The sequence below is a fragment of the Stegostoma tigrinum genome, chromosome 3 (genome assembly GCF_030684315.1).
Source record: "Stegostoma tigrinum isolate sSteTig4 chromosome 3, sSteTig4.hap1, whole genome shotgun sequence".
NCBI lineage: Eukaryota > Metazoa > Chordata > Chondrichthyes > Orectolobiformes > Stegostomatidae > Stegostoma > Stegostoma tigrinum.
Window position 1 is genome coordinate 93,377,628 of NC_081356.1, and position 26,262 is coordinate 93,403,889.

A 26,262-nucleotide genomic window follows, 5' to 3' on the forward strand; every position below is an offset into this window, starting at 1 on the left:
GGTCTGAAACATCAGCTTTTGTGCTCCTGAGATGCTGCTTGGCCTGCTGTGTTCATCCAGCTACACACTTTGTTATCTCAAATTAGTCCCCTTCTCTGTACAAGGAAGAATAATGAATGGATTGTAAGAGAATGAGGCAACAGAATTGTTAGCTTTGAAAATAGCCACAGGGGATTCTGATGCATAATTCACCCACATCCATCGAAGAAAAGCAGGCAGCATGTAAACTTGGCACTGTCCACCCATTTAACCGATATGCATACTTCTAAACATAGTGGTGAATGGCTGAATCCTCAGCAAGGATCCCAGATTCATGTGGAAATATGAAGCTAGTGTGATATGGCAGAAAGAGGATGCCCAGATTTTCTAATTCAGCAAAGAAGGTCAAGGTGCTGGAGATGGATAGGTGGAAATATATCTTGCATCCACATAGCTCTAGGAAATTCTCAGACAAGAGCTCAGAGGGGACTGGGAGCAGAAACCTATACATTTCAACGTGAACTGTGTCACCTTAGGCATCTGCAGTTGAAGAATAAATTAATTTAATACACTTATGTGAGTAGACATGATGTTCAAATGCCTCATCCTTACAACTGAGACTCTAGCTTCACACATTGTTCCATTTACCAATTGTCCACCAACAATCTGGACCAATCACAGATCAAACCTAATAATCAGAGCTTCCCATGTCTTACATAATAACCAAGTGTGAAGCTGGATGAGCACAGCAGGCCAAGCAGCATCCCAGGAGCACAAAAGCTGATGCTTCGGGCCTGGACCCTTCATCAGAGAGGTACCTCCTGCAGTTGCAGGGGAAGGTGCCGGGTGTGGTGGGGTTCAAGGGGAGTGTGGAGCGGACAAGGGAGTCACGGAGACAGTGGTCTCTCCGGAAGGCAGACAAGGGTAGGGATGGAAAAATGTCTTGGGTGGTGGGGTCGGATTGTAGATGGCGGAAGTGTTGGAGGATGATGCATTGTATCCAGAGGTTGGTGGGGTGGTGTGTGAGAACGAGGGGGATCCTCTTGGGGTGGTTGTGGCGAGGGCAGGGTGTGAGGGATGTGTTGCGGGAAATGCGGGAGATGCAGTCAAGGGTGTTCTCGACCACTGCGGGGGGGAAAGTTGCGGTCCTCGAATAACGTAGACATCTGGGATGTGCGGGAGTGGAATGCCTCATCATGGGAGCGGATGCGGCGGAGGTGAAGGAGTTGGGAATAGGGGATGGAATTTTTGCAGGAGGGTGGGTGGGAGGAGGTGTATTCTCAGTAGCTGTGGGAGTCGGTGGGCTTGAAATGGACATCAGTTACAAGCTGGTTGCCTGAGAGGGAGACTGAGAGGTCCAGGAAGGTGAGGGATGTGCTGGAGATGGCCCAGGTGAACTTGAGGTTGGGGTGGAAGTTGTTGGTGAAGTGGATGAACTGTTGGAGCTCCTCTGGGGAGCAAGAGGCAGTGTCGATACAGTCATCGATGTAACGGAGGAAGAAGTGGGGTTTGGGGCCTGTGTAGGTGCGGAAGAGGGATTGTTCCACGTAACCTACAAAGAGGCAGGCATAGCTGGGGCCCATGCGGGTGCCCATGGCCACCCCCTTGGTCTGCAGGAAGTGGGAGGAATCAAAAGAGAAGTTGTTGAGGGTGACTCCCTTGTCCCCTCCAACCCCACCACACCCGGCACCTTCCCCTGCAACCGCAGGAGGTACCTCTCTGATGAAGGGTCTAGGCCTGAAGCATCAGCTTTTGTGCTCCTGGGATGCTGCTTGGCCTGCTGTGTTCATCCAGCTTCACACTTTGTTATCTTGGATTCTCCAGCATCTGCAGTTTCCATTATCTCTTCTCATGTCTTACAGTTTGTCACATTGCCAGCTATTCATCATAAGACCTACATATCACTAATCAAACCAAGCAGACACCCTTCACTCTTATAGCTCAAAATAGAATGGGAGCCAGCAAATAGTGAATAGGGGCAGGTACAGTTGCCTGAGCTTAACCATGCAGGAAATGCAGGTAGGGTCCATGTTTGGACCAGCCAACAGCGAGGCCATGGTCTTCAGTGGAGCTAAGATCACAGAAGATGGAAATAGTAAATTCCTGATCCTCCTTTTGATGTTCCACTACCCTTCGCACAGCCCTAAAGCTGTGCCTTTTGACCGTCAAAGGAGTGTCATCTGGTCAGGTACTGATCCAAGAATGTGAAAGCCCAGACAAGTGACTGTCTGACGATGGAATGATGACTCAATTTCACAGTTGCAGACACAAGTGCAGCTACTGGTATTGCACATACTTTCGAGTAAAAGCATGGTAGATTTTGCATATGGTGGACAGAAATTACTCTGTCCTATGGGATCAGACTGGGAGGCAGAGGAAAGAGGGAGTGATAGACTTGGGAAGTTAGCTAGTGGGTGGAATGCTGGACTCCTTCTTGGTAATTGTAAAAGGGAACAATATGCTTGAGGATTGCCATAGTCTGCTATGACAGATTAAGGTTCTCATGTTGCCACCAACACAATGGCCATCTAGTAAAAGCTGGTGGCTTCATTGTGGGTCTAGGGTAGGAGAAGTAGTACAGTCTGTACTGGCTGGGCAACCCATAGCCCATAGAGACTCCAAAGGCTAACCCTGTCGGAACATCAAGCCCCTGCCCTCAGTGCTAGTTCCTATACGAATGCCAACCCTGTTGCCAGGATCTATCAGGGTGAACGCTGCCAATCAAGACCATTTACATGGGTCCTGGTCCTTCCTCAATGTTGCTGAGGCCAGCCATAGAGTCAGCAGTGAAGGAAGCTGCTGGAGGCTACCACAGTTTAAGGATGGCTGGCAGCTCTTGAAGGTGGAGTCATTGCCTTTAATGGTTGCTCAACGGGCACAGAACTGCATCTGTCACTCTCTGATGGGCACAGACTCATGTCAGGGCTTCTGGATTCGGCCATGGTGGGGATGGCCCCAGTATCTGGCCTGCCATCGTCTCAATGCTACAATGATTACATTCAGCCCCTGGGCCACTGGTCATGAGCGCCCTACATTCATGTCAGAGGAAATGTTCAGTGCAGTGCAAACTCACTAAATGTGAAGTTGTGCACATGTTCTGCTGCACGGCACTCAAACGACAGTTTCAATGAAACAGTTTGCAAACAAAAGTTCAACATTCATTTGAAAACGTAAGGACTGATTAGGAATAGTCAACATTGCTGTGTACATGGGAAAACAAGTCTCACTAATTTGATTTAGTTTATTGAAGAGGTGACAGAGAAGATTCATGTAGACAGAGTGGTAGACATTGAATTTACGGTCTTCAGCAAAGCTTCTAATAAGATTCCTCACGGTAGACTGGTTAGTAAGGTTAGATCACATGAGACCGGGGGACATAAACAATTGAATACAAAATTGGCTTGAAGGTAGGAGACAGAGGGCGGTGGTAGGGCATTGCTTTTCAGACTGGAGGCCTGTTACCAGTGGTGTGCCATAAGGATTGGTGTTGGTCCACTGCATTTTGTCATTTATCTAAATGATTTGGATGTGAATATCAGTGGAATGATTAGTAAATTTGCAGATGATAGCAAAATAGCTGGTGTAGTGGATGGTGTGTCTCAGAGTGCAAAGGAACCTTGTTCAGATCTGACATTGAATTGAGGAATAGCATATAGAGTTTAGTTTAGATAAATGTGTGGTGTTGCATTTTGGTAATTGACCCAGGGCAGGACTTATACAGTTAATGGTCGGGCCCTGGGGTCTGTTGCTAAACAATGAGACCTGGTGGTACAGGTGCATAGTTCTTTGAAAGTGGAGTTGTAGGTAGACAGGGTGGTGGAGAAGGCATTTGACATGCTTGCCTTCATTGGTCAGAACACCAAGTATATGAGTTAGGACGTCATGTACAGCTGTACAGGACATTGGTGAGGCCACTTTTAGAATACTGCATCCAGCTCAGATCATCCTTCTATAGGAAGCATATTGCTCAACTTGAGAGGGTGCAGAAAAGATATACAAGGTTGGTGCTGGGACTTGAGGGTTTCTGTTATATGGAGACACGAAATAGGCTGGCATTTTCTTTCCTGGAACATCAGAGTCTGAGGTGTGACATTATAGCAGTTTATAAAATCATGACGGACATAGATCAGGTGAATAACCAAAGTCTTTTTTCTAGAATGGGGGAGTCCAAAACTAGAGGGCATACCTTTAAGGTGAGAGGGGAAAGATTTAACAAGGAGCTGAGGGATAACTTTTCATGCAGAGGGTGGTGTGTATATGGAATGAGCTGCCAGAAGAAGAGGTGGAGGTGAGTACAATTACAACATTTAAAGGGCATTTGTATGGGTACGTGAATAGAAAGAGATACGGGCCAAATGCTGGCAAATGGGAACCAAGTCAGCATGGACATGTTGGGCCGAAGGGTCTGTTCCTGTGATGTAGGATCCTATGACTCTAAGTCTCTAAATTAGTCTTTGGATGGAGAGTTAGGCATTTAACTAGAAGTCACAATGGAGGCCATTAGATCATAAGATGTAGGAACAGAAATAGGTCAATCAGCACATTGAGTCTGCTCCACTAAACAAGGAGATCATGGCTGATCAGGTAATCCTCAACTCCATTTTTCAGCCTTTTCCCCATAACCTTTGCGTACCATATTAATTAACAGCATGTCATTTCGGGCTCCTGATAGTCTCGACTAAATTTGTGCAACAAATCAATGGAACTTGTTTGTATTGCTATTACGAAATAAACTGCAGCTTGTTATGTAAGACAACTGCCTCAGCTGTGGTTTTTCCACTACCACCGAGTATTAGCCTGGTCTAGAGGCTCAACATAGAAAGCGGGATTAGCACTGCAGGGTGTATCATCACCTTGGGTCATGATAGATCGATTTGATTTTGATAAGTTTCTGTTACAGTTTGTAAGTTTCTGTTGGCAGTTACATTTGTTTTTGTTACCGAGTCTGATCAGTGTAATCTGATTAACCTTTGTTTAAAAAGAGTAGAAAGGGTTTAGTGGGAGAACTCTCCCTCAACCTCCTGCTGCCAGTTGTTGATAATCCAGAGCCCAATATGATGGAAACCAGTGTGGAAGCAGTGGCCAAATCCTTGAGAACATTTGTGAATATAACCATGATTCAGGGCCATTGTCTCAACTTCCATTGGTGCACAAGTAGAAGCTGCACATTGAGAGAATGCTGCAGTAAAATCTCATACTGAGGTCACAGAATCTCAGTTTATTGACTTGCAGACTCAGACTGCCTCATGCCCTCTAATTCCAGTTTACAAAGAAGTTTCAAGGTCTTACAGCACACTGGCAAACTGTGCAAATAACTGCTGTGCCTCAGATGTTTCCCCCGGGGAGTAGAGGTGCCTCTGTGGAGCTGATCTCTCTCAAAGTGACAACAGGTGGATGCTCATCACTGCTACAGTAGCTGATGGTGTAGTGGTCATGCGAATGAATTAACAATCCAGAGGCCTAGGCTGGTTCTCTTGAAACACAAACCCCACAATGGGAGGTGATGTGACACTTCCGCCATCTACAATCCGACCCCACCACCCAAGACATTTTTTCATCCCCACCCTTGTCTGCCTTGTGGAGAGACCACTCTCTCTGTGACTCCCTTGTCCGCTCCACACTCCCCTCCAACCCCACTACACCCAGCACCTTCTCCTGCAACTGCAGGAAGTGCTACACTTGCCCCCACACCCCTTCCCTCACCCCTATCCCAGGCCCCAAGATGACCTTTCACATCAAGCAGATGTTCACCTGCACATCTGCTAATGCGGTATATTGTATCCATTGTATCCAGTGTGGCATTCTCTACATTGGGGAAACCAAGCGGAGGCTTGGGGACCGCTTTGCAGAACACCTCCACTCGGTTCGCAATAAACAACTGCACCTCCCAGTCGTGAACCATTTCAACTCCCCCTCCCATTCCTCAGATGACATGTCCATCATGGGCCTCCTGCAGTGCCACAATGATGCCACCCGAAAGTTGCAAGAACAACAACTCATATTCCGCCTGGGAACCCTGCAGCCCAATGGTATCAATGTGGACTTCACAAGCTTCAAAATCTCCCCTTCCACCACTGCATCACAAAACCAGCCGAGCTCGGCCCCTCCCCCCACTGCATCCCAACACCAACCCAGCCTGAGTCCGCTTCCCTAACCTGTTCTTCCTCTCACCCATCCCTTCCTCCCACCTCAAGCCGCACCTCCATTTCCTACCTACCACCTCATCCCGCCTCCTTGACCTGTCCGTCTTCCCTGGACTGACCTATCCCCTCCCTACCTCCTCACCTATACTCTCCTCTCTACCAATCTTCTTTTCTCTCTATCTTCGGTCCACCTCCCCCTCTCTCCCTATTTATTCCAGTTCCCTCTCCCCATCCCCCTCTCTGATGAAGGGCCTACGCCCGAAACGTCAGCTTTTGTGCTCCTGAGATGCTGCTTGGCCTGCTGTGTTCATCCAGCTCCACACTTTGTTACCCCACAATGGGAGACTGAGTGCAATTTCAATTAAGTTCATAAAAGCCTGATAGTGACTATCATCAAATGTTGTAAAAACCCCACTGGTTCACTAATTCCCTTTTCGAGAAGGAAATCTGCAGTCCTTACCTGGTTTGGCCTACATGAGACTCCAGATACACAATTTAACTGCTGTCTCAAATTACCTAACAGACCACTCAGTTTAAGGGTATTTAGAAATGTTAGCCGTGCCAGAAGCAGCCACATCCGTAAGGACGAAGTCTGCAAGTGTTGAAATATTGCAGGAAGAGCAGACCGGCAAAGGACAGATTGTTGCCAGGATAACAAACAGTAATCAACATCAAAGTGGTCAACTGTACACTAATCAAGCGATATCTTTAGCAGTATCCGTGCATCTCAACATTGATATGAAATACACACAAAGACAAGAGTGTGCTGCATGTACTTACTCTTCCAAATCCCTCAAGTGAACATCCAAACCAAGAGCAGGAGTAGGCCATTTGGCCCTTCAAGTTTGCTCTAGCATTCAATATGATGTTGGCTGATCTGTTTGTATTTAAATTTTCACATTCCAAGCTATCCCTGATAACCTATGATTCTCTTGCCTAACAAGAATTTATCTACTTCTGCTTTAGGAATATTTAATGACCACACCTCATTATCTTCTGAGAGAATAAATTTCCCCTCATCCCTGTCTTAGGTTGAAGCCAAATTATTAAACAGTATGCCCTTGTTCCAGATTCACTGACAAGCTTGCCTATTCATTTGTATCCCTTTGTGACCTCCTTTTGTCTTCTTCAAAAGTTATCTTCCTACTCATCTTTACGTCATCAGCAAATTTGCAACAATACTTTTGGTTCATTAGAGTCATAGAGTCATACAAGCATGAAAATCAACTCTTCGGTCCAACTAGTTCATGACAACCATATTTCCAAACTAAACCAGTCTCACCTGCCTGTATTGGCCCATATTCCTCCAAATCTTTCCTACTTGTGAACTTATCCAAATGTGAGAAAGGTCCCAGTCTTTCCAGTCTATTTTTACATCTCAAGCTCTACATTCCTGGCAACATCCTGGTCAATCTTTTCTGAACCCTCTCCAGTTTACTACTGCCTTTCCTCCAACAGGGTGACCAGACTGCATATAGAACACTAGAACAGGCCTCACCAATGTCCTGCACTACTTCAACATTACATCCAAATTCCTATACTCAAAGGTCTGAGCAAGGAAGGCAAGCATGCTAAATGCCTTCTTAACCATCCTGTCGAGCTATGACACAAATGTCAAAGAATTATGTGCCTGAACCCTTAGGTCTATCTGTTCTACAGCATTATCCAGGACCCTATCATTAGTTGTATGAATCCTGTCCTTGTTCATATAATGAAAATGCAACACCTCACATTTATCCAAATTAAACTCCATCTACCTGTCCTCAGCCTATTGACCCAATTTTTCAAGATCCCTTTGTAATCTTAGGTAACCATGTTCACTATCCACTATACCGTCAATTTTGGTGTCATCTGCAAACTTACTAACAATGCCTCCTATATTGTCATCCAAGACATTTACATAACTTGTAAAAAAAAAGAGTCCATAGTACTTAACCCTGTGAAACACTACTTGTTACCTCATGTTCACCAGAAAATGATCCATTTATGTCCTACACTGTTTCTAGTTAGCTACCTCATCTTCTCTCCATGTCCATTTGTTATTCATTACACCACAACTTTTTATTTTCTGCAATAACCTTTGATGTGGTATCTTATTAAATTCTTTCTGGAAATCCAAGTACAGTACTTCAGCCTATTCCACTTTATTCACAGCACATGTTACTTCCTCAAAGAACTCCAACAAATTGGTTAAATATGATTTCACTTTCACTCTGATTCTGTTTGGTTACCAGATTACCTTGAACTTTTTAAAATTTCCCATGATAACATCCTTAATAACTTCTCACATCTTCCCAATGACAGATATCAGTTAAATGGCTTATTGTTCTCTTCTTTCTGTTTCTGCATTTTTTTAAATAAAGGAGTTTCTTCCAGTATTTTCTGACCTAATAGGACCTTTCTCAAATCTAGGGAATTTTGGAAATTAAAATGAATACAGATTCCATTTCTAGATTCACTTTGGATAGAACCAATACTCACTTTGTTAGCTTTTTAAAATTGCTTCATAAACTCTGACTATCTGCTTTTATATTTTAGCTAGCCTTCTCTCAAACTCGAATTTTACCTGTTTATTATCCTTTAAATAAATTTTTGCCACATTTCTTACTGTATTCTGACCTTCCATTCATCTTTGTACAATTATATGCTTTCTCTTTTGGTTTGATACTATCATCAACTTTTTAGTTAACCATGAATGGTGTTCCTCACTTTCAGAACTTTTCTTTTTCCTTAGAATATATCTATTTGCTGTATTCCAAAAGGCCCACTTAAAATCTGTTCTTGTATCTCTGTTGACCTATCACTTAACCTGATATGTGAGTTCACATTAGCTAGCTGTGCTTTCATTCCTTACTTAAGTCAAAAACTGTAGTCCTGGGCTCATTTTTTCTCCCTCAAATTAAATTTAAAATTCAATCATATTTGGTTTGGTAACAACTGTAGCTATCTGCGTGTTCATTTTTAATTATGTGGTGGTCACCCATTTCCCCTCTCCTTGCATAAGTCAATGGGTAGAGGTGGGATGGCTGGTGGACTCCTCTTTACACCTGCTTTCCACAGTGTTTTCAAATCTCCAGGTGTGTCATAGCGATATCAGCTATTGCTCAATATCTGGAATCTGGAGCTGCCATAGCTGATGACACTTCCTACATGTGTGATTGTTCTGGATACAGAAAATATTTTGTAATTCCCAATTGGAACAAAGTGTGCTGTCTAGGAAGTGAAGATGCCTTGCCATTCCTGGAAGAGCCCTGTAAGTATCTCCCACGTGAATTGCGGATAATGCATAAATGGCTTGCATGGAAGTCAGAAAGGAAGTCAGAAGACCTAGGTCAACAATGTCTTCCACTGAGGACACTCTTTTCTTTAATCTTCATTCCTTTCTTCACAGTTTGGTCTAGTCTTTGCTGCCTGTGTTCCATTTCCCTCGTGTGATCTAACTGGTATAAATGTAGTAGAAGGTGCTCCTTGTGATTGATTTAATCCTTAGTTATGATAATTTTGTGTATGATGAGAAAACTGTAAAAAGAATTTGTCAGTGCCAACTAACTTTAAGTCTTTGCACCCCCACAGATAAATGCAACTCTATAAATACAAAGCATGTAACAAGTTATCCTGAATATTAATGTGTTATATTCTGAAGATATGTATTATTTTGAAAAAAAAAGTCAAATACAAATCACAATGATGAGCTCAGTTATAATCTTACCAACCTTTTCTTTTTGCTTGCTTGTACATTTTATGTTACTCTAAGGGTTTTGAGTATCATGTAGGTTTTTTTAATGGTGGATGTAGAGTTTAATCAGTGATGTTTAATCAATAAGAAACTGCCTCCTGTGTCTCCTGTCTGGCCTCAGAATTAGGTAACCAATGCTGCACGTAATAATTCTTGTCATCATTACCTCCAACTGTATTGTAAATTTTAGTCTCCAAATATTATTGATGGCATAACTTGCTGCCCAGATAGCTGGATCACCAAGACTTAGATTACATTTTAGGGAGTGTGTATTTCACGTTTTAGTGAAAGAATTTATTGAGGAATAAGTCGGCTGCGTATTCAAAAATGCATGTGCTTATAGCTTGGCTGCAATTACAGAAAAATAAAAAAAATCAAAACAAACCCACAGAGCTGCTTAATGAGCTAAAAAAATTGGAAAGGATGTAAGATTTAGTTCTCCAAATATTGTTGCTGGCATTCCCTGCACAGCTTGCTGTCCAGATTGCTGTTTGGGAGTCTCTTTATAGGGATCAAGAATCTAGTTGCCAACTTGCCATGACACTTTCCTGTAGATATCGATGTAAGTAACTGAAAGGGAATCTCTAGATACTGGCTTGTCATCTGGAAGGGTGACAAGTCTGAATGGGGAGACCATAAAAGTGATAGGATGCTCACATCTAAAGCGGAGTTGGGTTTGGAGCATTGTCCATGTAGCTATGGTAAATTAAGGTCAGGACGCTAATTTTGAATATAAAATCAGTGAATAATTACTGCACAGAAGGAAGCCATTTGACCCATCATTTCCACGCTGTCTGTCCGCAGAAGCAATTTCCTGGGGAAATCCATTTCCCTTCAGCCCACAATTTTACTTTTAATCAAATAATTATCTAATTCCATTTTGCAAGCCCTGATTGAATCTGCCTTGTGGCACTGTTTGGGAAATATATATTTCCTCAGCCTTCAGTATTTTTGTTATATGTGTTCTCTCTGCCCTTCCACCAGTGGAAACAGTTTCTCCCTATCTACTTAATTGGAGATTTCAGTATTTTTAAAAAATCTCTCTCAAATCTCTTGGTGGAAAATGTCCCAGCTTCTCCAATCTAACCACTTTACTGAAATTCCTTTTCTGGATAGCATTCTTGTAAATCTTTTCTGCACCTTCTCTAATATTTTCTTAAGCTTCCTGAAGTGTGGTGACTAGAATGAAATGTATCGCTCTAGATGAGGTAAATGAATGTTTAACAAAACATTCATCGTAACTTCTGTTGTTTTGTACTTTCTGCTTCTAGTTATAAAGTCTAATGTGCCTCATGTTATAACAACTTTTTCAGTCTGAGCTGCCATTTTCAATTTCCATTTCACTGCTGTTTTCAGTTCAAATGAAGGATCACTGGACTTGAAATGTGAACTTCATTTTTCTCTCACAGATGTGGCCAGACTTGCTGAGTTTCTCCATCACTTTTTGGTTTTGTTTCAGATTTCCAGCATCCACAGTTCTTTATTTTTATTCTGCCACTTTTAATGATTTGAGCATGTATATCCCCACACATCTCTAGCATCATTTTGGAATTGTATCTTTTATTCTATACTGCCTTTCTTCCTTCTTCCTATTAAAATTTATCACTTTGTACCTCAGTTCTGCATCAAATGGGACAGAGGCATCCATCTATACCTTCAAATATTGTTCTAGTAACTGACTTAACAGGAATAAACCTCAATTAAAAACCATCTGCTCAACAATCAACTTCTTCACTTGTGCTGACATGTCTCATAGGGAGGTTAATGTAAATAACATGTAAATCTTGGCTTATGTGCCTGAATAATTGTGTCAAGTTTGATACTTACAAAAGTTAAAACCCTATTATGAATTACTAAAGTGGATTAACCCACTACTCTCACTTACAGAAATAAAGACAATGATAATACTTACCAATCACCTACCTGCTGAACCTATGCTAGCACTTTTGGTTCTGTTTCCAGAGAACATACACTGCCTCCAATTCTCTGCTTTTGCTGCTCAAGTTTATACTGTGGGTCTTGGATCCTCTTTCCTGCTTTATTTATGCCTGCTACCAAAGTTGAGCTCCTTGTTTTATCCATCTGGGAGACAAGTCCCCTGCAATAGTTATTGCTGTTTCCACTGTTTCTCCTGCTGGTTTCACTCAAATCAGTACTTTGTGTGCTTTTCTCACTGCTCCTATGGGTGCTTGCATTACATAGAAGGAGCTCTCAGGACAAAAACTGGATGATGGCAACTGCCAACTGGCTACTCATCCCTAGTATCTGCTCACAAAATTTCACTGTTGAAATGTGTGTTAAGACCTGTCCAAGGGAAAAGGACAACAGACAGATGAACAGATTGGTGCCATTATGTAATTAAGTGATCAATTTTCTCCTGGCATTTTATTTCAGTGTTTTGTGCCATTTTGGTGCATCAACGTAATGTTGTTGATAAAGAAAATTCTCCATTGAGTATGTTGCTAAAGTGAGGTTTTTTAATTTGGTTGTTCAAGGTGTACCCCAAGACTTGCTTCCCAACTTAATCAGCTCAGTGAAGTTATAGCATTAAACTCATTGGGTGACTCAGAGGCAATGGTAGCATACAGAGATTTCTCTTTATATCATTTAGAATTTGATGATGAGATAGATAGATATAGTTCTCTCAATAATATCAGTTTAAATCAATACAGTATTATTTATTCTTGTTGTAACATATAGATCCTTTAAATATACTGACAAACAAATAATGGATGACTGTGAACGTAACATTTGAGCATTAGAAACTATAAGTCTCATAAAAATAGATAAAGTATACAGAAAATTTGCTGGATGCAGTTCGAGGAAGTTGCAAGCTATAACCAAAGACAGAGATAATAAATAATCTTGAGTTATGGAGCCTGTACAACACTTCTAATCATTGAAGTCATATATGCTGAGAATGCCATTGTTGACCTGCAATAAATGTGCCTGCCAGAAAAATAACTTCTGATAAGCCTCCATCCAGGTGAGAAAAAAGGATTTTTGTCTGAAAGATACATCTGTCATGAAAATTTCTTCTAAAGTTATGAATTTTGCTCAAAACCATTTTACAAAGTCTAAAATAAAGAATTTTAACAAATGTCTTGTTTTTCAGAACTGATGAAGGGTCTAGGCCCAAAATGTCAACTCTCCAATTCCTCTGATGCTGCCTGACTTGTTGTGCTCCTCCAGCTCCATGCTCTATTGACTCTTACTCCAGCATCTGCAGTTCTTGCTGTTTCTACCCTTGTTTACTGCCTATGTCACAAAGCATATAATCACACTTCTGCATAAGATTTACTTCCAATGGAAAGTGAAGCCATTCACAGAGCGAATGTATGTAATAGACAGAAGACCAAATTAAATAATTTAACAACAGTACTTAAAACACTTGACCTTTTGTGTAAAAGGTACTTACTGCAGGAAAATTGAAAACTCACTGAAATTTGTGCCACATTTCAGAGAACATGCATTTCACATTTTAGGGGAGGATGCACATTCAGGAATAAGACAACTATGATCTCAAAACAAAACAAATTTTGAATCTTGACAATAATTACCTCAGAATTTAAAAAAGGCCATATCAGAGCAAATTCAAAAAATTATATGATCATCTCAAATGAAAATTCCTGAAGCAAACAATGAAGGTGGAAGAAGGAATGAATAGCAATAAAAGCATCCCCTTTCTGCAGATATGAAAGGTAAGAGAAAGGTCATAAACTTTGAATTTAGGCCCTCATTAATAAGATAGAGCAGAGATGAGATCAATAATATTTGATATAGTTGAATGTTCTGCAGTGTTCTACATCCACTAAAGACTACTCCCTTGTTAATTTTATAGAAAATTTTAGATCCTGGCTGGAAGGAATTAAAGCAGGCTACAGTTACAATAAATGCTGGAAATATTCAGCACACCTGGCAATACTTGTGCAGCCGGGAGCTACATGCACTATAATTTACAGAGGATGGGGAGCAGACTATTCACAACCCATGACTAAAATGTCAGCTTGAGAAATGAAGTGTGAACAGCAGAAGTAACATACCATGAGCAGTGTTAATAAGTATAGAATGGGAAGTCTGCATTCCCATTGAGAAGTCCTGTCCTTGAAAGCTATCAGCTAATCTGGTTGGCTGGCAGCTCTCAGCATTCTGGGCAGGGCCAAGAGTGGATACAGCTGATACTGCAGGTAGGCACAAAACGTGAATCTTGGAGCAAAAGATGTCAGAGGGTATCAGCCGAGCAAGGGTTTGACCAACAAAGGAAGGGGTGGAGTGAGGGCCCTGGGTTTTGGAGACCCGGCAGGCAGAAAAGAGGATAGATGCTTCTTGGGTTGTGGGAAAAGGTGCACAAAGGCCATCTCAAATATAGTGCTTTCCTTCTGCTGCACCCTTTTCAAAACTTGTTGAAACATCTTGTGGTCACTCCCATCTGACTGATCATGCCGACCTTATATATTTCTATTCACTCGTGGGATGAGAGCATCGCTGGCTGGCCACCATTAATTGTCCATCCCTAGTTGCCCTTGAGGAGGTTGTGGTGAGCTACCTTCTTGAACCACTGTAGCCCAGGTTGACCCATAATGCCCTTAGGGATGGAATTCCAGGATTTTGACCTAACAACAGTGAAGGAATTATGATATGTTTCCACGTCTGGAGGGGAACTTGCAGGTTGACATGTTCCATTGTATCTGTTGTCCTTGACCTTCTAGATGGAAGTGGTCATGATTTGGAAGGTGCAGTCTAAGCATGTTTCATGAATTTCTGCAGTGCATCTTGTAGATAGTACACATTCCTGTCAATGAGAATCAGCGATGGAGGCAATGGATGTTTGTGGATTTAACACCAATCAAGGGCACTACTTTGTTCTGGATGATGTTAAACCTCTTGAGTTTTGTTGGAGCTGCAGTCTTCCAGGCAAGTGAGGACAATTCCATCACAATCCTGACTTGTACGTTCTGGATGGACACTGGGCTGTCAGGAAGTGAGTTACTCGCTGCAGGATTCCTAGCCTCTGATCTGCTCTTGTGGCCAATGTCTTTATATGGTGAATCCAGTTGAGGATCAATGGTATCTCCAAGGATGTTGATAGTTGGGGATTCAGTAACGACAACACTGTTGAATGCCAAAGGACAGTGGTCTTATTGGTAGTCAGTCTCTTATTGTAGATGGTTTTTGCCTGGCATTTGTGTTGCACAAATGTTATGTGCTACATGTCAGTCCAACCTGGATATTGTCCAGACTTTGTTGCATTTGAAAATAGACTGCTTCAGTATCTGAGGAGTCACAAACGATGCTGAACATTGTGCAATCATCAGCGAACATCCCCCACTTCTTACCTTATGTTGGAGGGAAGATCATTGATGAAGCAGCTGAAGATAGTTGGGGTAAGATACTGCCGTGCAGTATCCCTGTAAAGATATCCTGAAAGTTTACTGGGAAGTTTAAATCTCCTGCTTCCACTCTGTGCTATACCCACACACTGTCTGACTTTTGGCATTTTCTCTCTCTCTCTCTCTCTCTCGCTCTCTCTCTCTCAATCTATCTCTATTTCTGTGTTTCTAGATCCCTATTATTGGCCTACAGCACAAAATTTTTTACTTTATTTGTTCCACTGAACTAACTAGCCCCAATCTCTTCACTTTGTTAATTGTGAAGCCTCATTAATAATTGCTGTATACAAACCAATAAGATCACTGCTCCCCCACCCCGACCCCCTCCTCCCAACAATAGGAGGTACGGTCTGCACAGCTTTGGGACCCTGAGCTCTATGAATTCTGTAATGTGCATGAACCCTGCTGCTTTCTGACCTTGATTCACTCCATCCATGAGAAAGATACATTGATATTTTTCCTGGGGTATTGAGCTTCAGTAAACTTCCTGATAAAACAGTGAATAACAAACTGAGAAATGCTGTTCATACAGGCAATAGCTGACTTGACAGTCATTATAGCAGGGCTACCTATGCAATGACTTTAGTTTCAACTTGTGGCTGCTGAAGGTGATTATGGTTTGATGATATTAGCCTTGGTAACATGCAGATGAAGCTGAGGTATGTGCTAACTCTTTGTCAGCAAATTAGCTGTCAGCAGAAAGTGAATTTCAGGTTTCTTCCATTGTAACATTCAGGAACTCATTTGTAAAGAGATAAGGCCATGATTTTCCAAGCTCATTTCTGTTTATACTGAATTTCAAGGGCTTCGATTGTTGCTGCTCACACCACTCTGAATATATCAATACAAGTGTCCCTTTGAGTAGCTGGATTATGTACACAACAGCCACAATGAAAATGTTCAGACTTTCAGAGATACATCCTGGAAGGCAATCTGGGTTAGGTTGCCAAATACTCTGTCAATCATGTTCCATGTTATCCAATGTGCTTCATTATACTTGTACTCATGTGTGGTCTGTTGGCTTAGTTGAAGTGGCAATATCCCCATCTTCGACCTGGAGCCACAATCCCTAAGGAACCATCCATTCAGCCTGTCATCTTATTTAAAGGCCCTTGGTGATCAGCTTGACTTAAAGCAAATGAATCATGTGCTGAACGAGGGAAATTGGCAGTTGCCTGCATGATTTCATGCTTGCATTGCAGACAAGTTACAGAGTACTATCTCTTTGATTTATGTATGGAAGGGATTTTGCCTTGGGGTCCTGATTTTCACATGAATGCAGTCCACCAGTCCACCAATCTAAATACATAAGGCAATCTAGCCGTGGTGTGGAAATATTACTGGTTGGCAGTCTTCCCCTCTACTAATTTTGAGAAATCAAAGAAATGGGGGCATTCACCCGCTTTTTGTTGGTGCTATCAGCTAGCTTGCTAATGCTTAACTGCTACTGATAGAGTTGTAGCAATCAAAGATTAGGAGTCAAGATAGGCATTGGCTCGTGGGAAGTGTGAATGATGATAAATCTCTGGTGACATAAAAACTGCGAGGCGCACTGCTGCTAAAATTGACCCAAGTATTTGGATACTGGCCAAGAGATTCTTTCAGCAGGATCTGCGACATTACCCACACAGGATGCTCTAATAGACACTCCTGAATGTGTCAAGGATCTTGGCATCTTGACTCTGTGAAATTAAGGTATCCCACTTATGCAGTAAGTATTCCTTCAATAATGCTGTTACTTTAGGTGTCAACCTTAACCCTATGATAACATAATTGCCTCTGAACAGACAGGCAATGGGTTCAAGTACCACAGCTTTTGCATGAACAGATTATCAAGGCTGGCACTTCAGGGCAATGCTGTCAGATCTGCAGCCTTTCAGGAGATTTTGAAGCTGGGTCCCATCTGTTCTCTCACAAAACGATGTAAAGGATTTCATTGGCCAGGAGTTTCTTTGGATCTGCATCTATTCTAGCATTGTATATTTGCCAGAAGTGCAGTTGAAACTTTATTTCTAAGTAGATGCAGTGGTGGAAGGGAGCAAGTCTGAGGCAATTCCTAACCTTTTTGCCGTGGCCAACATTTACCCTCAACTATTAAATCATATGGTGCCTGTATTGTGTCAGTATTAGGGGTCATAGCCCCCCTCTGTTTTAACCCACTGTTGCTGAATTGCAACATTTGTTTTAATGCATAGCCTTTTAAAGTTGGCACTGGTTCCAGGGGTGCTGGTCTATTCCAGGATTTATGAGAATTACTGAATAGTTTAGGCTAAAGTAAATAAGAGAAATAAACAGGCATTGGTTGAGAGAAATGGCAGAAGGTATTTAATAATGATGAATTTTGGGATGATAGCAAAATATGGTAAGCTTCAACCCGAGTCTCCTAAAGTTCCAAATGATATTAATAGTCTTAGATAAAAACAATTGTGCCCATTTACTTTTAAGCTGAAAGGTGAAAGAGACTTGGGCTATGTGATGGTGAATTAACATTTCAATCTGGCCCAAAGACAACAGAACCAACTCCATGTCCTGAACCCAGTATTCAACTTCTGCGTCATCGGAAGTTTCCAGCCTTCCTCTGCATCTCTCCAGCTTCTTATTCGTTAGCAAGAAGAATATCTGACCTGGAGTACAACTTCCTTTCTCTGTAGCATCAAGGGAATGTTCACAGATGGTGTTTGCCTGGTTTTCGCCTGAGGCTGTGCAAATACCTGAGTCTCCAGTGAACCTGAAGAAGCTTTAGCCCCTCTCACAGACATTGCTGGTTTTAACTCTGAAACCATCAACTCCATCATGGTCAGGCTCCTTTCGACCATATCCGCCATGACTGTCCTGTGGAATTCTGCCAAACTGACCAGAAATGGAACATGAGATCTAAACACAGTGATGGCCCAAAGATGAAGGATCAGGGATTCTTTGTTAGGTGACTGCAAAGATGAAGGGAAATTTAGGCTAAAAATACAAATGTATTTTACAGTATTTGCACAAATGGAGCCCGTGGTTCACATTGAGTTGAAGAATGTCCTGTCCATCTTCTCCTTCATCCCATCAGCCCGCTTTCTTCTGAAGATACCCTTTTTCCTAAGAAGGGTCCATTCAGCTGTTCCAGCAGTCCTCACAGTTGCTACCTGCTGCCGGAGGTCCTGGTATTACTGGAGCTTCCCTACTTAGTGCCCTCCTCCATTGTTGAAACCAGCTGCCAGAGATTCCGTTACATGACTATTGACTATTTTGAGCAACTCTCTTTCTCGATCATCAGCTGACTGCACACTTCCCCACAGCAATTATTTCCCTGCCTCCTGAGAGAGAGAGAGGGATAGGGAGAGAGAGATCGACAATGTTTCCCAGATCTGGACCAATTCAGGATTCCTGCATTAAACATTTATCTGTGACCTTTCACAGATGATTGCACTATGACCTGAAACACATTCATTTTATTTTGAGTACCTTATTTTTATTTTCCTTATGGTTTGATCACATTCTTTTGGAAGGTTATCCAACACCTTCTTGAAGGACTGTAAAAATCAGTCAGAACCACTTACTCTGGCATCTTGTTCTGCTATTTTATTGTCCTCTGACCTCAGAATGCCCTGTTCCATCTCTCAAATTACACCATTGCAGAAGTCTGCATTATGAAAGGATGCTGAGAATAATGGGCTAATTGAAATTAGCAGTCTTGTTCTAACAAACAGATTTGCTTAATTCTATGGTTCAATACAATACAACCCTACTGACCTTGTCGAACTCAGTCTTTTTATTAAAAATGGATAAAATGCCATTCATTCATTGAAGGAAAAACAGGCAGATTGCTGAACGGTAAAGTGTTGGACTTTACTTGGAAATAAAGTTGGGATCCAAAATCCTGTCAATCGTCGTTATTTAGAGATCATGGAAGAGCTGACAATTAATATTAACATTATCTCCCAGGTTAAATCAGCACTGGTGGCTTCCAGACGTGATTATATCATGGAGTGACTTTGAGAAAGTGAAAGTTGGAAGGAAGGAAACACTTTTGGAAAGAAAATCTGGAATGGCTATTAATTACAGCAGGTTTGCTTGAATAAATGTGTCAATTGTAGGCTTCCTTTCAACTGATTAGGAAGCGCTCTGAACTTACCCACACAGTTACTTTGCAATTTTGCTTATTAATGTTACCTTGACTCTCTATAATTTGAACAACTTGGTGAAACAAAGAATTATAAATTGTAAGCAGGGCCAAAGTGTCATATTCAAGGAGCTTTTGAGTATCTTGATGATTATTTTGCGCTTAATTCTTAGAACAGCAGCTTTTTAATGCACAGGCATAAAATACACAGTGGACTTCACATTTTAGTTCCTTTTTGTAGGAAATAAGATCGGAGAAATCTCAACAATCTTTGCCACCATAGCTTCAGCAAAAAATAAACTCGGAGAAGTGGTATAAATGGCAGCTTTCAGTTGTTTAGTGATTTTAGTTGTTCATTCCATTTAGTTCCACTGATCGCCTGCTGGAGAACCTGTGTGGAAATTCCAGGCACTGCTTACTTTTAATAACTGGCATTAGGTCCAATTTGTCTGTTATTAACTCTGCATGTCTTCCAGTTGTTGGATCATTGGAGAAAAAAAAAAGCCAGTGATCCATGATTGAGTGACCCAGTAAAATTTTCTGTTTGATCAATGGGTACCCTTTACGTATTTCATGACAATCTGGGGATGCAATGAAAGAATGCATGAATATAAAGGATCTGTTCATTGTTATTATGACCCTTACAATATCCCAGTATAAAGATGACAGTGTGGTCCCCAGCCCTCTCCTAATGAGGCCATTGAACTGTTTTTGGTATTGAAGCAGACTGCCTTCACAGTGCTGCTGCCATTTACTTAATCCACCACCTTTTTGAAAACTCTCTCAACCTTCAATTGGTGCGGTACTCTCGAAAGCAGGAATTTGCATTTTTATAGCACCTTTCATAACTCAGGATACCCCAAAATAATTAAAATGTTGCATTTTTGAAATAAAGATGGAATATAATAATGTAATTTCAAGGAAATATAACAATGCATTAACACACACTGACAGCAGTTGTGCTGTAGCAGCTTTCTTTATTAAAATTCATTCGTAGGATATGGGTGTCACTGGTTGGGCTCACATTTATGGCTCATCCCTAAGTGTCTCCTTATTTGAGTGGCATGTTGTGACCATACTAGTGGGTACTTAAGAGTCAGCCATGTTACTGTGTGCTTGGATTCATATGTGGGCCAGATCAGGACGCATGACGGATGCTCTTCCCCAGACGACACTTGTGAACCAAATGGGTGTTGAACAACAATCTACGAGGGTTACATGGTAATAATTAAATTAGTTTATTAATCCCAGATAACTATTGAATTCAAATTTCATCATCTTCCATGGCGGGAACTGAACCCATGCCTCTATGGCACTATAAATCACTCAGAGATAGCAAGAACTGCAGATGCTAGTGTCACAGATAACACAGTGTGAGGCTGGAAGAACACAGCAGGTCAGGCAGCATCAGAAGAACAGGAAAGTTGACATTTTGGGTTGCTACCCTTCTCCAGGAATGGGGAAGGGAGAAGGGAGCTCAGAAATAAATAGAGAGAAGAGAGGTAGGGCTGGGGATGGTAGTTGGGAGGGTGATAGGTGATTGCAGGTAGGCAGTGTGGGGATTGGTCCGTGAGATGGGAGGAGCGGATAGGTGGGAGAGAAGATGGACGGGTTGTGTCAGGTTAAGGAGGTGGGGATGAGAGGGAGGGTTGGTTATGGGATGAGGTCGGGGTTGGGGAGATTTTAAAACTGGTAAAGTCCACATTGAGACCATTGGGTTGTAGACTCCCAAGGCAGAATATAAGGTGTTGCTCCTCCAGTTTGTGGGTGGTGTCATTGTGGTACTGGAGGAGGCCCAGGATGGACATGTCATCCAGGAAGTGGGAGGGGGAATTAAAATGGTTCGTGACCGGAAGGTGTTGTCATTTGTCGCGTAAAGAGTGCAGATGCTCTACAAAACTGTGTCCGAGTCTCACTGATGTAGATAAAGCCACATTGGGAGCAGTGGATGCAGTAGACCAAGTTGGCAGATGTGCAGATGAACCCCTGGTGGAAGTGCTGTTCGGTGCCTTGAATGGAGGTGAGCGGTGAGACTGTAGGTGGTGGAAGTGATGGAGAATGTTATGTTGGATGTGGAGGTTGGTGGGGTGAGATATGAAGACAGGGGGATTCTACCTTTATTTTTGTTGGGTGCTGGGGGTGTCAGGGCAGAAGTGCAGGAAATGCAAAAGATGTGGTCAAGCGCATTTTCGATCACTGAAGGGTGAAGTTATGGTCCTTGAAGTAGGAGGACATCAGGGACGTTTGGGAGTGAAATGAGCTATCTTGGGAGCAGATGAAGCAGAGGCAGAGGAATTGGGAGTAGGGATGTCCCATGACCAACCCTCCCTCTCATCCTGGTCTCCTTGACCTGAAACAACCTGTCCATCTTTTCTTCCACCTATCAACCCCACCATCCCACTGACTAATCCCCTGTCCTTACCTGCACTCACCTATCACCATCCCATCTACCTTCCCCAGCCCCACCCCTCCTCTCTCTATTTATTTCTGACCTCCCTTCCCCTCCCCATCTTTGAAGAAGGGTCCCGGCCCAAAACGTCAACTTTTCTGCTCCTCTGATGCTGCCTGGCCTGCTGTTTTCCTCCAGCTCCATACTGTGTTGTTGCTATGGCATTAGCCTGGGGTTTTGGATTATTAATCCAACACTGCCTTCCCTATCTTGCAGGGCATTATAAGCATTTTGTGAGAATGTAACCTTCAGGGTACATTTACTTGCAAGGTGTTATTTTTGACTGTTTCAAATTAGTACTAACATTCAACTCTGCCCAGCATAAAGAGTGGGATTTATTGTAAGATTTTTGAGATCGGTCATTTAAGATAGTTCAGACTTCACCGAAGGGGAGTTCAAAAGTCATCGTCAGGACTTAAGACAAAGACAGATGTATATTCCATGTTCAGAGTGCTGCAGTTAGTTATAATGCTGGGGAAGCAGTTGAACTACAAAAATTTCTACAAAATGTCCTCAGAACTGAAGAAGGATTACTCGACCTGAAACGTTAATTTTGATTTTTCTCCACAGATGCTGCCAGACCTGCTGAGCTTTTCCAGCAATTTCTGTTTTTGTTTCTGATTTACAGGACCTGTAGTTCTCTCAGTTTTTAAAGTTCTGGGGACCTAGGTTCCAATTTTGCCATGGCAGATGATGGAATGTGAATTCAATTTAAGTAAAAACCTGGAATTAGGAGTTTAATGATGACCATGAATCTTCTGATGATTTTCAAAATAAAACCCAACTGGTTCAGTAATGTCCTTTAGGGAGGAAGCTGCCGTGCTCACATGGTCTAACCTACATGTGACTCCAGCTTGACAGCCACGTACCATGAATGAATAATGAAAAAGGATTCAGAGGTCACCTGCAGAAGATGAGAAGGTCACTGTCTCTGAGTGGGGGAAGCTGTAATGGATGTGGAAAAAGCCTGCAAACATTAACACACCAACATTGATTAAAAGAACAAGGAGTCAAAGCTTTCCATCTTGTACTTTACAGGACATTTTAAAATATTTGAGATGAGATGTGAGCTTCACCAGCTAGGTCAGCATTTAATTACTCAGAGGGCAGTTGAAGAGTCAACCACATTGTTGTGTGTCTGGAGTCACAAGAAAGCAGAGCACGTAAGGATGGCAGATTTCCTTCCCTGAAGAATATTAGTGAACCAGATGTGTTTTTATGGCAACATCAATGGTTTATTGGTTATTGTTAGATTAACATTTTATTTTAAGCTCCAGATTAGCTATTGAGTTCAAAGTTCACCAGCTGCTATGCTGGGATTTGAACCCACATCCTCAGGACATTAGCCTGATGTTCCCTGGTCTGAGACTAGTAACATTGCCACTGCACTGCCACCTCCCTTAAACTAGATTTGGCACACAAGAAACAAACTAGAAAAAAGATACCAAATCTAAGTAAATTTGTGTCCTTTACATTTTCAAGTCTGTCTCCTTAGTCCTAGTCCTGATGAAAGATGAAGAACTTCGGCTTCTTGTCTCTTTTTATCAATGTTTAGTAATCAGTATAGATTCAGTGCAGCTGACCAAGTGGGACTTGTAAAGCTTGCAAGCAGTATCGTATTTGCTTGACGCAACTGAGCAAGACTGGAATTAACAGAAAAACCCAGGGCAGGACTGACTCGGTCAAGCTAGATGTTGGTTAAGTGTTGGAAATATGCTTGTGAAATGGGTACTGCAGTGCAGTTTTGAAGTCCAAAGGAGATTAAACCCAGGAAAGGAGGGGGATTGACCAGAACAGGAGCACTCATTTAGGCAATCCATGACAGAGCGGTTTTTGAGGGACAGATTAAAGACAATGGACAAAAATGAACATTGCAATCCCTTGTGAAGTAAATGATATTTAATGATTCACGGCCTTGTTAATGTCTGGGAGGAATTGCTGAGAAATTCATGGATCTGCCTTGATGAGGGTGTACAATTGAAGTGTATTACCCGTATTTACCACAGGTTAATTTTGGGTGTTAGAAACAAGTTGTGCTTTTACTGCAGATTGCATTCCTTTCCTAACATTGTACAGTGAACTTTATTGTTCCTTGTTTAAAACCATGAAATCGTGTTGTTTTATTTTCTGAGTAAGTTACATGACTTTTGGGTTCCACTGTGGTTTTTAGTCATTGTCTATTCTCTTCTGACTTGACTCTCCTGTGGAATCCACAAGGTAATTGGGCTTTACGCCCATAGCTGGGAGTGGAGGTGTCCATTAGTGAAGGTGTCCGTAAGTCAGTGGTTCAAGACACTGCATGTCTGTGGCCAAACCTCTTCTAATTAACACTGAGGCTTTAACTTGGAATTACATGTGGCCTTCCTTCCACGTATAGCAGTAAGAAGACACAGCCAAGCATTTACCAATGGAAAAGCTGTGTACTCACAGTGAGAGACGTGCACATTTGGCTCTCTGCTTTATACTATTGCTAGCTATAGGCGAGGGCTTAAAATGACAAGCAAACTAACACATAAAATTAGAAAGCAACATAACTATCTTTCATCCACACATAAAATGGATCACGTCATCCATCTGGACACACCACAGCAATGAAAGGTAATAACCAACTGAGTTGTCATAGGAATATTGAATCAGAGATAAATATTGACCACAACTGGAAGTAACCCATTTCTTGTTTACTGCTGTGGGATCCTGTATATTTACCCAATTAAGGTAAGGACCCCAGATGAATTTCTCATCCAAATAATGAAACTTTTCTGTTTTTGTTTGGGTTTCCCTGGCTGGACCAGCATTTATTGCCCATCTCGAATTGTTCTTGAGAAGGTGGTGGTGAACAGCCTTCTTGAATCATTGGAGCCCACACGCTGTAGGTAGACTCAGATTACCATTAGGGAGGGAGTTACAGGATTTTGACCCAACGACACTGAAGTAATGGAGATATATTTCCACGTCAGGATGGTGAGCAGCTTGGAGGGAATTTGCAGGTAGTAGTGTTCCCAACTATCTGCTTCCCTCGTCCTTGAAAATTGAAGTTGTCATGGGTTGGGAAGGTGCAGTCTGAGAAATCTTGCTGAATTTCTGCAGTGCATGTTGTGGATTGTATGTACTGCAGCTACTAAGCATCAGTGCTGGAGTGTGTGGATGGTTTTGGTTGTGGTGCCAATCTGCAAGCTGCTTTCCCCTAGACAGTATCAAGCTTGTTGAGTGTTTTTGGGGCCGTATTCATCCAGACAACTGGGGAGTAATACCTCTCTCTGAGGTATTACTGACTTATGCCTTGCAGATAGTGGACTGGCTTTGAGCAGTCAGGAGGTGAGTTATTCACTTTAGTATCCCTAGCCTCTGACCTATTCTTGTAGCCACTGTATTTATATGGCTAGTCCAGTTCAGCTTCTGGCCAATGGTAACTCCCAGAATGTTGATAGCAGGACATTCAATGAATGTCAAGAGATGATGTTTAGATTCATTTTTGAAAATGGTCATTGCCTGGTATTTATGTGGAGTGAATGTTACTTGACCCTTACCAAACCCAGGTTTTGAAGCATATGCATGGACTGCTTCAGTATCTGATGAGTTGGAAATGGTGCTGAATGTTGTGCAATGATCAGCAAACATGCCCATCTCTGCCCTTGTGATGGAGGGAAGGCCATTGATGAAACCGCTGAAGATGGTTGGACTAGTACATTAGAATCATAGAATCCTTACAGTGTGGAAGCAGGCCATCCAGACCATCAAGTTCACACCGACCCTCCGAAGAACATGCCACCTGAACACATCACCCCACCCTATCCCTTTAACCCTGCATTTCCCATGGCTTATCCAGCTAATCTACATGTCCTCGGACACTACGGGAAATTTAGAATGGCCAATCCAGCTAATCTGCACATTTTTGAGGAACCCTGAGGAACACCTGCAGAGACGCACTGGAGCTGAGATGATCAACTTCCAGCAAAGACAAGCATATCCTTTGAGCCAGGCATGACTTCAACTAGCAGAGAGCATTTGCCCTTATTCCCATTGACTCCATTCTTTTTCTCGGCACCTTGATGCCACACTCAGTCAATGCTGCTTTGAAGTCAAGGGCCATTTCTTTCACCTCACCTCTGGAATTCAACTCATTTGTCCATGTTTGAACTAAGGTTGTAACGAGATCAGGAGCAGAGTGGTCCTCATGTAACCCAAATTGGGCATCAGTGAGCTATGTCGGAGTTCTAACTGTATCAATGTTTGGAGAGAGTTTCCAAGGGTAATCAAACTTTGCAAGGCACTACCTTATGCCCAGTAGAAAAAAGTTTGAAAATGTTGATATAAAGATGTCAAGGAACAATAAGAAGATTAATCATTTCAAACTGAACTTCCTGTGTATATAGATTCCACTGATAATGATCGAACACGTTCTGCTAAATTAGCATTAGTTGTCATATGCGTGCTGCATTTGATGTCATGTTCTTTATAAA